This window comes from Amblyomma mixtum, chromosome 3 (genome assembly GCF_055824585.1).
Source record: "Amblyomma mixtum isolate Tamu chromosome 3, ASM5582458v1, whole genome shotgun sequence".
NCBI lineage: Eukaryota > Metazoa > Arthropoda > Arachnida > Ixodida > Ixodidae > Amblyomma > Amblyomma mixtum.
Window position 1 is genome coordinate 328,682,931 of NC_143014.1, and position 14,662 is coordinate 328,697,592.

Below are 14,662 nucleotides of genomic sequence, written 5' to 3' on the forward strand. Positions count from 1 at the left end.
CCGGTGTGCCACGGGTGTGGTCTATGAGATCCCCCTTTCTTGTGGCAAAGTGTACGTTGGCCAGACAGGGCGTTGTGTTAACGAACGTGCCAGGGAACATGAACGAAGTTTGAGAAACGCATCAGACTCATGCCTGAATCTACCCGCCCATTGCCGTTCTTGCAAGGACCAAAACGATGAGAACTGTGAGCCACGGCTTGACAAAATCAAAATTCTAAGCTGGAGCAAAGATAGATTAGCTCGGGAATTATCCGAAGCATTTTTCATCAAGGCAAAATGCGACATGTGTGTCAGCACCACTTCTGTCTCCCTGTATGTCAGCGAATTCAGATTGCTTAAAAATAAGGGACGAAATGCGTGCCGCCCACATTAATCTACCTTTGCTGTCATCTCAGTCATCTTGGCCTTTCCTTTTGTGGTCTGTCTCAGATGCGCATGCGCTCACGGTCGTCTTTTCTTGTATGTTCTACGAAAAACGTGTTCAATAGACATAGTTGGAGTCAGCGCCCGTCCTATCATGTCCTGTGTGTATTCGTCCTAAAAGTTAGCGCTGCTTCAATTTTAACGAAAGAAAAAAGCGCTACTATGCGCATTACAATTACGCAGGCAACTATATATGCTGCATGTTGGGCACTGGTAGCTGTGGTACGCAGGGATGGGCAAATACCCTAATTTTTCTCTTTCTCCTTCACCCTCACTTCGAGCTTTTTTAAAGTTTGCGGCAATAGCAAAATACAAAAGGAGACGGGAAAAACCGGTGGCAATATCAACAGGCTCCAACTTCCAAATTACACTCATTGTGTGGACAGTACATACATCTTACAAGCTCTAAAGAGCCTCACAAAGAAAAAATATAATGGATAGCAAAAGGGAGGGCTTCGGACTGCTGCGGACATCAAGAATTTTTGCAATGAAGCTAACAATGCCTCACTGAGATGATGTGACCCTGCATGCGTGGCCTCAACTGCTTCGAAAACCTTGTATGTATGCAGAAAGCAAACAGCATGCTTGCACAGCTGAGCATTCACACGCTGGCCTCTTGGCCAAAGTATACCTTCCTGAAAGCAAACTTTGCAGTTTTACAAATGTATTACTGGGCAGTTCTTTAAAAACAAAGAAAACAGCTGTTCCCACGTTGGCTGTTGAAGGAACTGGATTGTGTTCACAAGGCTGGCATAGTCACTTTGTTGTGCACATTAGGCCATGTGGTAGACAACTGCTGCACATGCTAAAAGGCTCCCGCAATGCACATCGGCAACATAGTAAATACTAGCCATGCTGTATTAGCAATTTACACAAACTTATAAGCGTGATTTTAACAACATTATGACCACATACCAGGTTACCCACAAAATGCCGCATAAGTGATCATAATGTGACTTTCACACGTTTTCTAATAACCGTCACACTAGCATATTTAATGCCATTCAAATCGCATGGATCGCCACCTAATGTGATCAATGAGCTGCTACACGAGAACATTTAATTTAATTAGGTTCGAATGGAAAATGTATACTTTGGGCACCAAATACGCAGGAGAAGCAAGCAACGCGCAAAAACAATGTGGGCACTGCCAAAGTTTATAGTTTTATCTATTGAGTTTAGCTAAAAGAAATGAATTTTGGTGAGACACCATTCACACTGGAGGCTGTCATGGATAGCTATCACTCATTCTCAGCAGCAATTAGCGGCAACGTGAAGCGTGAAGTGCAACCTTGCCCAGCAGCATCGATCATTTTGGGCACTGTATTTCTTGTTGGTTGGCGTTCCGCGTGCGTTTAGCTAAGAATAACTTAAAGCTGAAACTGAGCGCTTCCTCTTTTCGATGTCAGCTCCACGCTCCGCAGTGCCAGCCATACCGTTTGTTTATATTCATCGAGTTTGTGCTTGAATTTACACTTGGAGTTTGATGGCTAAAGTGCTTCAGAATGGCCTGAACTACTATTTGCCGCACAAAAATGTTTTCACCTGCTTTGAAAATGCTGCACAACAATTCCAACCGATGTACCCTGATTATATTCAAATTTTTGCCGAGTATAATTTCTACCAATCGTGAATGACTTTCTGCGTAGTACTGAAGGAGACTGAATGAATGTAATGTCTCAACTTCCAATAAATTCGAACGACATTAGATATTCTCTGATAACAAGGCTATAAGCCTGGCGCTCCGCAAGGCTGGTTCCCATTAAGGAGCAAAGTTGACAACCACCACTACGTCACTTACCAGGCTAGCCAAGTGTTACATCGCCTACTAAGCCAAGGGACCTAAGTTCAATCTCAGCCACGGCGATTGCGTTTAAAGATGGAACGCTAAAAGTACCAGTGTGCTGCGATGTCAGCGCATGTTAAAGGGTTAAGGCAGTGTTTATTCTCCCGGCATCTGGGAGAATGATCGAGAAAACGTTCTCCCGGCATTCAACTGTGCTTCGCTGAAAAAAACCCAGGACACAGTTTGCCGTGAAAACTGGCTGTGGTATTACCACCTTACAGGAAAGCGCAGAAACATGGCTAAACATATCTCGAGCACCTGCTAACTGGAACATGTATTAACAATGTCTGAGCTGAGTATTTGGGGCGTGGAATTTCAGTGCACTGAACATTAAACTAAGTACAGGCAACCAGCAGCATGCACACAAAAATGAAAATAAATAAAGCGCAAGAAGGCTAACCTAGAAAGACTAACACACACAATCGGCGTGTTCACTTAGCGAGCTCGAGACTTGCGCGCACTATGCAGAACCGCACTGATCTTCAAGGTTTGTAATCGAAAGTTCTCAGCAGCCTGGAAAGGCCACAAAAAAAAAACTAACCTGAACTTGTCGGCAATCACTGGCAGGAGGCGCGTAAGTCGGCCACTTTAATTCCCTCTGGACCCCTTCAATGAACTTCTGCTAGCAGCAATGAAAATGAACTGTCTGGAGAATCAGGTCTGCGAAAATTGGGAAATTCTTACAGCGCCTTCTGAAGCAAATGAGTTGAATGCCAGGAGAAATTTAGCCCGAAAATTATGCTGTTTGCTGACACAATAAAAATTGCCATCGTCAATGGAGCTTTCCACTACGACCCTTCACATGTACCGTGTGGGGCTTCAGGACAATGAACCATACAGTCATTTCCACACAATACATTTTCTTTGTAATGCAACTATTTATGGCACGTGGTAACGAGAGTTGCCGCACAGCGCACCCACTCGCCTTCGGCCTTTACGGAATCAGCAAGGTAGATGCACTATGGTAGCGTAGGCTGCAAGAAGCCCATACGTTCAAAACATGGCGGCTCATGGTGCGCAGCCAGCGCCGTCTTCCAAATGCGTGGACAACTAATAAGTGACGTCATAATTAAAACAAAAACGCGACGTTGAAGTCACGTGTTTTAGTGACGTCATATTCGTGACGTCAGCGTCACGTGCTGCTTGGCGGGAAAAATAAACTGCTGAACGCCGCGACGCTTCAGCGCGACAACCGACACGAGAACGAAGAAAGAAGACACGACGAGTGCCGACCACCAACGCTATTTTTAGGTAGTCAGTTCTCGTTGTGCCTTTTTCCTTCGTCCTCGCCTCAGGTGTCGCGCTGAATGTCGCAGGTGTAGCGCTGAAGCGATGAAATGTGACGCCGCCAGACAGGTTATCGCTCGCACATCGTGCAACCGCACACCTTTTTTGCGTACGGGGGCCCCATGGCCGCAAACGATGCCCTTTTGGGGCAAAAGCGACAGAACCGCACCCAACCGAACGAAACTACACAGAAGCGCTGGCAAAAGGGAAAAGCGGAAACTGTACACCAACGATGCACACCAAGAACTCGAGCAACAAGCAACGAGGAAAAAGTAGGGCTAGCAGAATCGAGTTTCAAACAAAAGCAAGCAGAATGGTCAAAAAATATGACAAGGGTATGACATCAGAGCACCGTCAACCTTGATCGTCCCACTGCCATTGCCGCTGCTCTGAGCTAACGCTGTCATAAAAATTTTTACAAAGCAAGCGCTATACTTTCTACCAAAATGCACACAACTAAAACATTTTAAAAAACAATCACTGCAATTGTTTTCGAACGCTTTTGAAACACAAAATATGTCCTAATTATTTTCCTCTTCTAGTCGTGTTTGTCCACTCATTTCATTTTGGCGCTTTAGTTCCACCACTAATTTGATGTCGCTAGCATTTGGTTCTGGACCGCATTCAGGCTCCGGCTTCGCAACCTATTTCAATTGACCTTGGAATCAGCTTCTGCCTGCACGAGGAGGATTATTTGCGTGCCGCGCGCAGCCTTCTGCCAGAAGCATTCCTCGCAGTCTTCCGTGAGCCATGTCAGTGGAACACCTGCCACAGTGTCGTTCTCCAGTGGAAATCTCACTACCGCAAATCGCTTTGGCATGCTGCATGAAGGAAACGCGAGCAAAGATCAGTAGGGAAATTGAGGGTTTTTTGCCCACCTCGCTCGCCTGGTCATGCACGTTCATACCTCTCACAGAAGGGCCTCACAACGCAATGAAAGAAGTCAACGCTCTCGAGGAATTACTCTTTTATTGAATGCCAAGCATGCTGCAATTCTGGAGCGTGTGATGATTCACTAAACCAAACAACTGACGTAAAAACGACGAATAGTAATAAATAAGGCTACCGAAGAAAGCTTTGTTACATCTAACGATACAACTGTTGTGTTTAAATATACCATGTATCAAGAATTATCCCATACCTGCAGGCTTTCTAGGAAGTAATGTAACGCATCATTAGATAACTGCAGGGGTAATAAGACTCCAGAAGAAAAATATAGATTACACATAACAAACCACAAACGAGGCCTGCGCACTATTGTTAACCCGGACATCACGGCAAAGTCATGAGTAAATAACGTATGCAGAAAAAAAAAGATTAGCATTACTTACGCAGACGCCGAATTCGGGGTTTCCTCGGTCTTCAAGGTAGTCACTTGAAAAGCAGCGGTCAAAAATCTTTACCGCAGACAGGCGCGGACAAGACTCTAGCAGTAGCGCGCTGAATACGGGGGAAGCAGGAAAGAGAGGAGGCAATGGAGGGAGGACTGACTGCCAAGGAAGTGGATGGATGCATGTATACTTTCGGACGCATTCTTTGAAAGTGTATGTAGGAGGCGCCACCTAGGGCCCTTTTTTCTATACGTTTTTATTTATCAATTTACTTCACCTTACGAATATTCTTATTTAAGAATTACGGATGTAGCGTTCGCATTTTGCACCCAACTGGTCTTCCTGACAAATCATGAGGCTATTAAAAAATATTTTCATAACAAAACGAAATATTCGGTCAGCTTCAAATTTTTCGCACAAAGTGCACAATGTTCAGGTTTTACTTTGTGTGATGTTTTTCGGTAGCTTTGCTTCCGCAGGTTGTGTGCATGTTGTGCTCTTGCGAGCGTACTTTTCCGTCGCGTTCCATTTTCTTCCGGTATTGTCTTAATGTTGCATCTTGTTGCAAGTCGCTCATCTGTTGTTTTCTGGCATCTTGACTATTTTGCGCTCCGACATGAGTTCGAAGTCGCGAAGTATCATATCGTTCAAAAAGAATTCGAGAAGGTTTTGAAGGAGCTCGGCGTCCCGCGAGTGGCGGTCAAACCTCCGTCTGCGCGCTTGAAGTCTCGCGGCAGCAAGAGGACGGGCAGCGAAGCTTCCGACGTTAGCGCTCCTCCACTCCAGCTACCGCCCGGAGCAAGCATGCGACCTAGGAGCGAAGTTTGCACAGCCGGCGCTTGCGCCAGTAGCAGCGGACAAGCTGCTTTGTCGCTACTTGCAGACTCGCCGGTACCGTCTGTGCAGGGTGACCTAGACGAGCCCGATTTTACGTCGGAGAGCAGCGCACATACCGCAAGCAGAGATCATCATTTTAGAGCGCCATTCACACACAAAGTTGGACACTAGTGCAGGGGCAGCAGCGGCAACGGTAGGTGAACAAAAAGTGGAATCATGTAGCGGAAAAACTAACCTGCGAAGTTAACAGTCGCCTGAGCACTTCGCGGTTGTCCCTGCCGCCGCAACCGCTTGCCGATGAGTGAAGAAGACGCTCTTCCAGGGTTTATGAATGGCCTGGAGGGGGCGTAGCCTGAATGTGCTGGCCCGTAGGGGGTGTATCTTTGTCAGATGCACCCAGCGTAGCTGACGAACTGCAGATCGTACGCGTTGCAGTTATCTTCTGATTTCACAGGGAGCGATCTGCGAAGTCAAAAATTAGGCAGTGGCTTAGCTCTGCCTGGATATACAAGAGGAAAGCTTCAGTTACGCTTGGTTTGACAGCCGTCCTCACACTGCATGTACGGAGGCGGAGGAGGAGACGGAAATAGGCGGGGTTAAAACTGCCCGCAGGAATGCGGAGAGGAGGGTTGCCGGCTGCGACGCGGGCAACACGCGGCTGCAACGAAAGGTCAACGGTGGGCGAGGAGGCGAAGCGCGGAGTTGTAGCGGCAGCGAGGAGGCGACGCACATGCGCAGTAGCGCCCGGATGCGCCGAAAGATCAGGCGACGGAGTAGGCGGCGGCGACGGCTGCGGCAGCGGCGAGGAGCGACCACCTGCGCGGCGCGTGATGTCGCTCGGTTTCGCGCATGCGCATAACTCACCAGTTCGGCTCACGCGAAGCTCGGCGTTGACCCGCGTAGTGGTGATTTTCGCTTCAAAACAGTTGCCGGAGCACTTCGTGGTTGTCCCTGCCGCTGCCACCGCTGCCCTATGAGCGACGAAGATCCCAATGAATGGACATTGGTTCGCAAAAGGCTCAAGAAGACTTGTCCTATCGCCATGCATAAAACAAGAAACCACGACCATCAGAACCTTGCAGGAACAGAAGCATCAGCAGGCAGTGGTGCACGAGCATCTGCTAGAGAGAGCCTCTTTAAGTGATATTTCAAGCCTATTTGCATGATTAAATGCTGAATTTGGCTTGAGGTGCCGGTTTAATTCTGTCATTCATTTTGTCTTGATAATCTGCGTAGTAGAAGTTGTTATAACCTGCATGGCCAGCAATATCTAACGGACGTCCGATGTCCGACGGACGGGGCCTATTAAGGATTTGCTGCAATGTGGCCTGTGTGTGTTGTCTTGCGTTTGGTTTATGGCGCATAAGTGTGTAATGCTATCAAGCGCCAAGCTCAAGGGGTAAGAAAATTATTTTCAGCAGTATGTTACAAAAAGCAAAAAAAAACATCGGTGGCGTTAAAGGCCAAAAAAAGTTTGTTGCTACTACCTTGTAATGTCGCGATAGAGTTTAGAAATGGCTAGTATTAAAACCTTGAAAGAAGGTCGAGTAACCTCAGCGGCCATCCTGGGCTGGGCAAGAATCCCGAGGCTTCCAAGAAATAAAGTAAAGACCTCACCATTCTTCTCAAGAATGAGAAGGTGGCTGAGGTGTACAAAAAGTGTATGGGGCCGCTGCGGTGGCTCAGTGGTTATGGTGCTCGGCTACTGACCCGAAAGATGCGGGTTCGATCCCGGCCGCGGCAGTTGAATTTCTTCGGAAGAGAAATACTAGAGGCCCCTGTACTGTGCGATGTCAGTACACGTTAAAGAACCCCAGGTGGTCGAAATTTCCGGAGCCCTTCACTACGGCGTCTCTCATAGCCTGAGTCGCTTTGGACGTTAAATCCCATAAAGCAAACCAAACCAAACCAAAACGTGTATGGCTAATAGCCTTGGCATCCTGATAGCCATCCAACACGTGACGTTTACGTGACGTATCTTGAAGTGTACGGTGACGATTGCCGGCTTGCCTACAAGGTGGCAGCGCTGCACCGCCCAGATGGCCGCGACACCGGCCCCGTTAACGTCGCTGCCAGTTCCGTCTACTCTATTGCCGGCGCCGAAGCCCGTGATGGGCACAAGACCTGTGGCACGGCTGGAAAACGTGGACGAACGAGTTTGAACTATTTGCCACTGTTGCTGAACTGATCAAGCAACCAGGCGATATTAAGGCAGCAACATTTTCGGTAAGCATAGGGAAAGAAGGCAAGAAAGCCCATAGCACTTTCAAATTTTAGGCGGATGAGAACAAAAATGGCGTTGCAATTTTAGTCAAGAAATCTCAAGAGCATTACAGGCCAGCGAAAAGTTCGACTCTCCTTGAATTGTGTTTTGGTTCAAGGAACCAGAAAGAAGGCGAACCGTTCATTGATTGGCTGAGAGTTGCACGTTTCAGCCAAAAACTGCGAATTTGGAGCTCTAGAAGACCGCATGCTACGGAGCCGAATAGTTCTGGGTGTTAGAGACAAGCATCTGCAGCAGAACCTGTTGGCAGAAAACATTCCTACCAAAAGGGGGCAGAAATTTGCCGTATTGATGAGCAAGGAAAACAGCACTTTCAAGAGATAAGCGCAGCCACTCGGGGAGCACACACAACAGTAGTACACTTTTAGCAGCTGAAAGAAAGCTGTGCAGTAGATGCGGCTGCGAGATACTTCGTGATGGGAACTGTCCGGCGAGCGGAAAAAATTGCAGAACTGCGGCCCAGCAAACCACTTGCCCAGGTATGGAGATCGCTGGGAGTCGCACAGAGCGTCAGCCGGAGGGAAGGAATTGCAGAACTGCGGGCTGAGACGGACGATTTTTTTCTTGCTGGTCTAACGGTCAATTCCCTCGATGCTAATAAATTGACAGTAACCGTTGACATCGAAGGTCAACCTATAACGTGGAAACGGGACACAGGCGCCAACTGCTGCGTTATCCCAGCGCGTAAGATCACAAAACTTCCTGACTTTCCAATAAACCAGAGCAAGCTTGCAACGTGACGTTAACCGCGTTATTTGGTCACCGGGCTGCTGCACGAGGAAACGTCCAACTTTTGTTGTGCGCTAAGAACTAGAAAAACACAGAATAAGTTTTCGTTGAAGAGCATGATGTTCTAGTGACACTCAATGGTTCTGTCGCAGATTGGTTCGGACTGATATACCACATACAGGAAGTCGCCAGTGAAGAGCTCTATCCACCAGGCCAACCTTTCGCAGATGTCTCCAGTGGACTCGGACCACTGAAACGCGTGGAATAATCAGTGAAGCTTAAAGCAGGCAGCGCTGAAACCGTTGTGCCAGCGAGGAAGGTTCCTGTGACTCTGCAAGACAAAGTTCTGACGGAACTGCACCGCATGGAGCAGTAGAGCGTCATTACCAAGGTAAAGGAACCCATCGATTGGTCTATCCACATGGTCACCGTGGTTGAAAAGGATAAAGTGCGCATTTGCCTTGATCCAACGGCGCTAAACAAAGCTCTGCTTCGCGAAAACTACTCATTACAACTTTAGGGGATATAGTTCCGCTGCTATGAAGGTAAGATTTGTTTTCCACGCTCGACGAAGCATCGGGATTTTGGCAAATTAAACCAACAGAGGAAAGTTCCAATATTTCCGCCATGAGTACGCCTTACGGGCGATATCGCTTCCTTCGACTGCCCTTTGGAATTTCTTCGGCACTATAAACTTTTCAAGCGGCAATGCATGATTTTCTTGAAGGCCTGCCCGGTTTGGCCGTCGTAATGAAATATTTGCTGGTTTGGGGCAAAACAAAGTGCGAGTGCGACTGCAACCTTACACTTTTGCTAACGCACTGGCGTGAGCGCAAGTTGCTACGTAAGCTAAAAAGGTGTACCTTTCTGAAGCCCGAGGTTCGTTACTTATGGCACAACCTGACGTCGCAAGGCTTGCGGATCGACCCACAGCTTTTGGAGGACGTCCTGGAAATACTGGAATCTAACCGCAGTAAGCAACTGCTGATCTCTTTTGAGGCAATGAACTTCGTACAGCGTTTTATTTCCAATATATATATATATATATATATATATATATATATATATATATATATATATATATATATATACATACATACACGCGCACAGGGTGTCCAGATAACTTGGACCATGATTTAAAATAAAAGTAAGCGTTCTCCTTTGCGGAGCACATTTGGTGGAACGAGCGGCGACGCCATATGCTGGAGCGCGGCTGCGGCGTTGCTAGGCAACGGCGGCTCAAGGTCGTTCGTGGGCCACGGGATACGGCTGAAGTGCGACCACGCGACGAGCCGAGCTGGCTGGCGTAGTGTTGCTTTCGCACCAAAAAGAAACGCTTGCAATAGTCCATTGATGCAAAAAGTTCAGTGATTACATCTTTGGCCAGATAGAAGTGAATGCCAAAACAGATCACCTACCTTTGATACCGTATTCAGCAAGCCGCTGTATCAGTGTCCACTTCGCTTACAGCGTACGCGACTCAGCTTGCAACGTTACGCAATAACGTTGCGGTACAAACCGGGTAAAAAACTTTTTCTAACAGACGCTTTGTCGCGGTTCCCTAGTAAGACTACAATAAAAGAAACTTACCTGTGCCTAGTGAATGTTCTGTACTATATTTCAGCGTCAGAACAACGTATGAAAGGCTTGATTACAGCTGCTAAGAATGATCCCGCACTTGTCTTCCGCAATTATGCACACACAGCGTGGCCAGACAGCAAGCTGGGCATCCCAGAGCCGGCAAGGCCATACTAGGCATACAGGGAAGAAGTTCACGAACAAGATGGGCTAGTCTTTCGCGGCAACAGGGTAATTGTAGAAGTCGAAACGGGCAGAGCTAACGCAGCTCCTTAACGGAGTGCATGCCGGAGTAGAAAAGATGAAAGTAAGAACAAGCAGTGTAATGTTTTGGTCAAATATATCCCCACATATCAAATAGTTTTGCAGGACCTTCCAGGTAATGCCAATGCATCAGGCGCAAAACCGAATAATGCCTTATTTGAGCCACGGCGTTCCGACCCTAGCTTGTGAATACATAGGCGTAGATCGGTTTCACTGCGGTGGCCCAGAGTTTGTCCCTTGTGGTCGACTTTTATCCTTTTTCTTTGAGATCAGCGAGCTCGAGCACACCACAGCTAACGCGCTTTTTCGGTACACGGGCTGCCACAAAAGCTGTGTGGTTTGGTTTGGTTTATTGGGGTTTAACGTCCCAAAGCGACTGAGGCTATGAGAGACGCCGTAGTGAAGGGCTCCGGAAATTTCGGTCACCTGGGGTTCTTTAACGTGCACTGACATCGCACAGCACACGGACCTCTAGAATTTCGCCTTCAAGAAATTCAACCGCCACGGCCGAGCGCCGTAACCACTCAGCCACCGCGGCGGGGCCTACAAAAAAAAAAGCTTTGTAGCCACAATGGCCCACCCTTCAGTAGCATAGAGTTCAAAGATTTTTTAAGCAAGCTAGCCATTGTCCATGTCACGTCCAGCTCGTACCATCCGGGCTGTGATGGCATGATGGAAAGAGAGGAAGTGCTCCCTCCAAGCACCAGAGTTCGAAATGGCCTTGCGTTACTGGCGTAACTCTAGTGCAGATGCTCATGAGATGGGAGATGCAGACTATGCTTCCTGAACCCGCAAGGCACCTGGAACCGGAGCTATACCCAGCGAGGAGGTTCACGATGGTCTTCAGGCAATCATTCGTCAGCAGAAGAGTTACTACGACCGCGGCACCAGGAACGTGTTACCGCTGAGGCCCGGACATGTAACGACGTACGACACGCTGGAGGACCTGGACTCCTGCTGTTGTTTTAAGGCTAGCCCAGGCATCACGGTCAATTATTTTGAAGACAGAGGACGGCCGTGAAATCCATCGCGCACGAGAGCACCTGTGGGAGGCAGCACCTCAAACAGAACTGGAATCACCTTGTCCTCAAACTTCCGAGTACGATGACCGCTAGTCTGGACACAGATACGCAGCAGTACACGGCCGCGCCGTGAACCCTGTCGATACCGTCTGCCAGACAAAACATCCAGACACCTTCCTTATGAATAAAAGTCGGGATGTGGCTAGGACGCCTTGCCATCCCGATAGCCACCCAACTCGTCCCACGTCACGTTTACGTCACGTATCTTTAAGTGTACTTATACCGCTCCCTTCTATCAATGACCGTTTTTCCGTCGCGTCAATGAACGTCGCCCGACCGCCGGCCTACCTACAAAATGAAGGAAAGCAGTGGACCTCAATTTAGACGCTCGAGAAAGCCTGTTTCTCTGAGGAGCTAAAACATAAGGTATATCAACATTTGCATTGTCGCTTATGACCAGAGTAGGGTGAAAAGGAATGCACTTTATGGTAACTCAGTGAATTGTTTTTTTTTTTCAAATTTCGCGCATGAGACTAAAATGTGATTAATTATAAGTGTACCTACACAATTTCTACAAACTGATTTCTCTTATTTTGTCAGTAGGAAGTTGTGTGTGAGGTGTGTGTATGTGTGTGTCCAATGCGGAGACGACGTAAAATTGCTTCTATAAAACGTTCCTGCTCCATACAAGCCTTCGATTCACCCAGGATCGGTTTTAAAAAATGCAGTTTGTTGTTAACTTCAGTGTGCCATGAAGCTTGCCATTTTCCTCTGTTTATTTTTTACAAATTTCATGCAGTCTTTATGAGGTATATCTACGTGTTTTATTTGTACATTATGGGCAGGTGCGGTACATGCATCAGCGCTATCGTTCCCGCTGATTCCCACATGACTAGGGCCCAGGAGAACATTATTGTGTCTTTTTGTTACGGCCTTCATTATGTTAATATTGTCACGTAGTGATGGCCGTCCAACGGTCAGGAAGACAGCAACAACACTTGCAAACTAAGCTCTTTATTTGGGCTTACTTGCGCCCGCAAAAGAACTGAACAGCACGGCAGCGACGTAAGCAACAAACGTGCTCGTCAGTCGTCGAACTACGAATACCCGCCGCCCGCTGCATCGTTCAATTTAAAGCCGGCAAGGAAAGTTCGAGATAACAGGTAAAAATACACTACAGTAATCTGGAAAAACGTAGATGCAGATCTTCATGGCTGTGATCAGTCGAGATTTGTTCGGTCTCTTCTCCTGTCGCGAACAAAAATGATAACGCCCCGTTCCTGCGGCCTTGAGCGCGAACGAGCCGACACTACAATGATACGTGGCGTTAGCCCCCTCTCAAAGAAGCATCGCCTCGAAGCTTTTAAATGAAAATAAACACGGAGAATGCAAAGTTCGAGTCCTTTAACTTTCATATTAAAGTTTAAGGAGTACGACATGTACGAATTCAGGGCATGCGCGTCGTTGCTGAGATGCTGTCGTGGTGTCGGGGATGATTTCATAGTCAAGGTCACCGATGCGGCGGAGAACCCTGTACGGGCCAAAGTAGCGTCGCAGAAACTTTTCACTCAATCCACGACGGTGAATTGGCGTCCATATCCAAACACGACCACCTGGCTTGCAATGCACGTCTCGGCGCAGATTGTAGCGTCGGGAGTCGGTGTGCTGCTGGTCTTTAATGCGAAGCTGCGCAAGTCTCCGGGCTACCTCGGCGCGATGAAGGTAGGCGGTGACGTAGAGGTTGTCTTGATGCACATTTTGCACATGTTTGATGGCCGCAGCAATTCTGGGATCCATGACCAAGCCTCTGGCAATTAAAACACCGACGGGGGTTTGGATTGTATGCGCGAACTGGGATTTTTTCATAGCCAACTTGAATAGATTCAGGGAGTGTGCTAAAGGCAAAAGTGAGTACTTAGTGTTTGGTTACTATTTCCTTGTCATCTTTTCTCATTTTTATTCGATCCACATTTACGACATTTTGGTCACTAAGTCCTTCCAACATACCTTTTTCGGTGAGCAGAAGAAGATCATTTTCAGAAATTACACCTCAGACAGTGTTCAAGGATCGGTGTGCAGTGACAAAGAATGCAGTTTCTCCGAAAGACACAATGTTTGGCAGGTTTTCTTGTGGCGCGTTATCTTTGATTTCGAGAAGTAGGTCACCACATGCTAGTTTTGTCATCCTGTAGCCGGGGCCCAAGGCATCTGACAGACTCTTAGTAACAATGAATGGGGATATCTTTCTGGCTGCTTGCTCCGTAATTTCACTATGAATAAGATGGTGCTTTGGGAACGTTTCTTTTCTTGTGAGGAACTGACCTGTTGCGTCGGTCCGCCCTCTTTTGTGAGGGCGATAATTTGTTGGGAAGGGGGAGCCACGAAATATGCGTAATGTTCGTCCACGGTGCCGACCGCCCACCATGGAGCCCAACGAGGGGACGGGACAGGTACTCACAAGTCCTGCCCACGTCAGCTGTACACCCCAACTATAACCCAATATGGGGCAACTCAGGGTAGCTACTCCACACAAGGCTAACCCTGGCAGCCAGGAAAAAAGGAAAAACAAAGAAGAGAGGAGGGGGCAGGAGAGTTGTGAAAAAGAGACAGGAAAGTGAAAGATAGAGAGGAGGATAGGAAAAGGCGAATGCCGATTTCCCCCGGTTGGCTCAGGCCGGAGGTGCCGTCTACAGGAAGCTGGGGCCAAAGTGGTGTGTTGCCTCCGCCGAGAGGCCTTAAAATTCGAAATGCTCGGCATCGGCTCAACCACTAGGATCCCCGTTCCCCCGGACACGGCGATGCCACGCACGGCTGAGCGCGAATGCTCGGGTCCGTGGTGACGCATTGCTCACCATCATCCCCCTGTGGGGATGTCCCTGCGGATGCTGAGAAACCCGTGGTGTCGCCACTCACCAACGTCTGCATGCTGCAGACGCCCCCTTGCGCGGAAAATGGCCGTGCTGGGCACGACTTTTTAAAACAACACGGATGAGTATCAACAACTTCACGCGATTCAAGCACGAAGTTAAGCCTACTATTCAAAACGCTTTCAAACACTTGG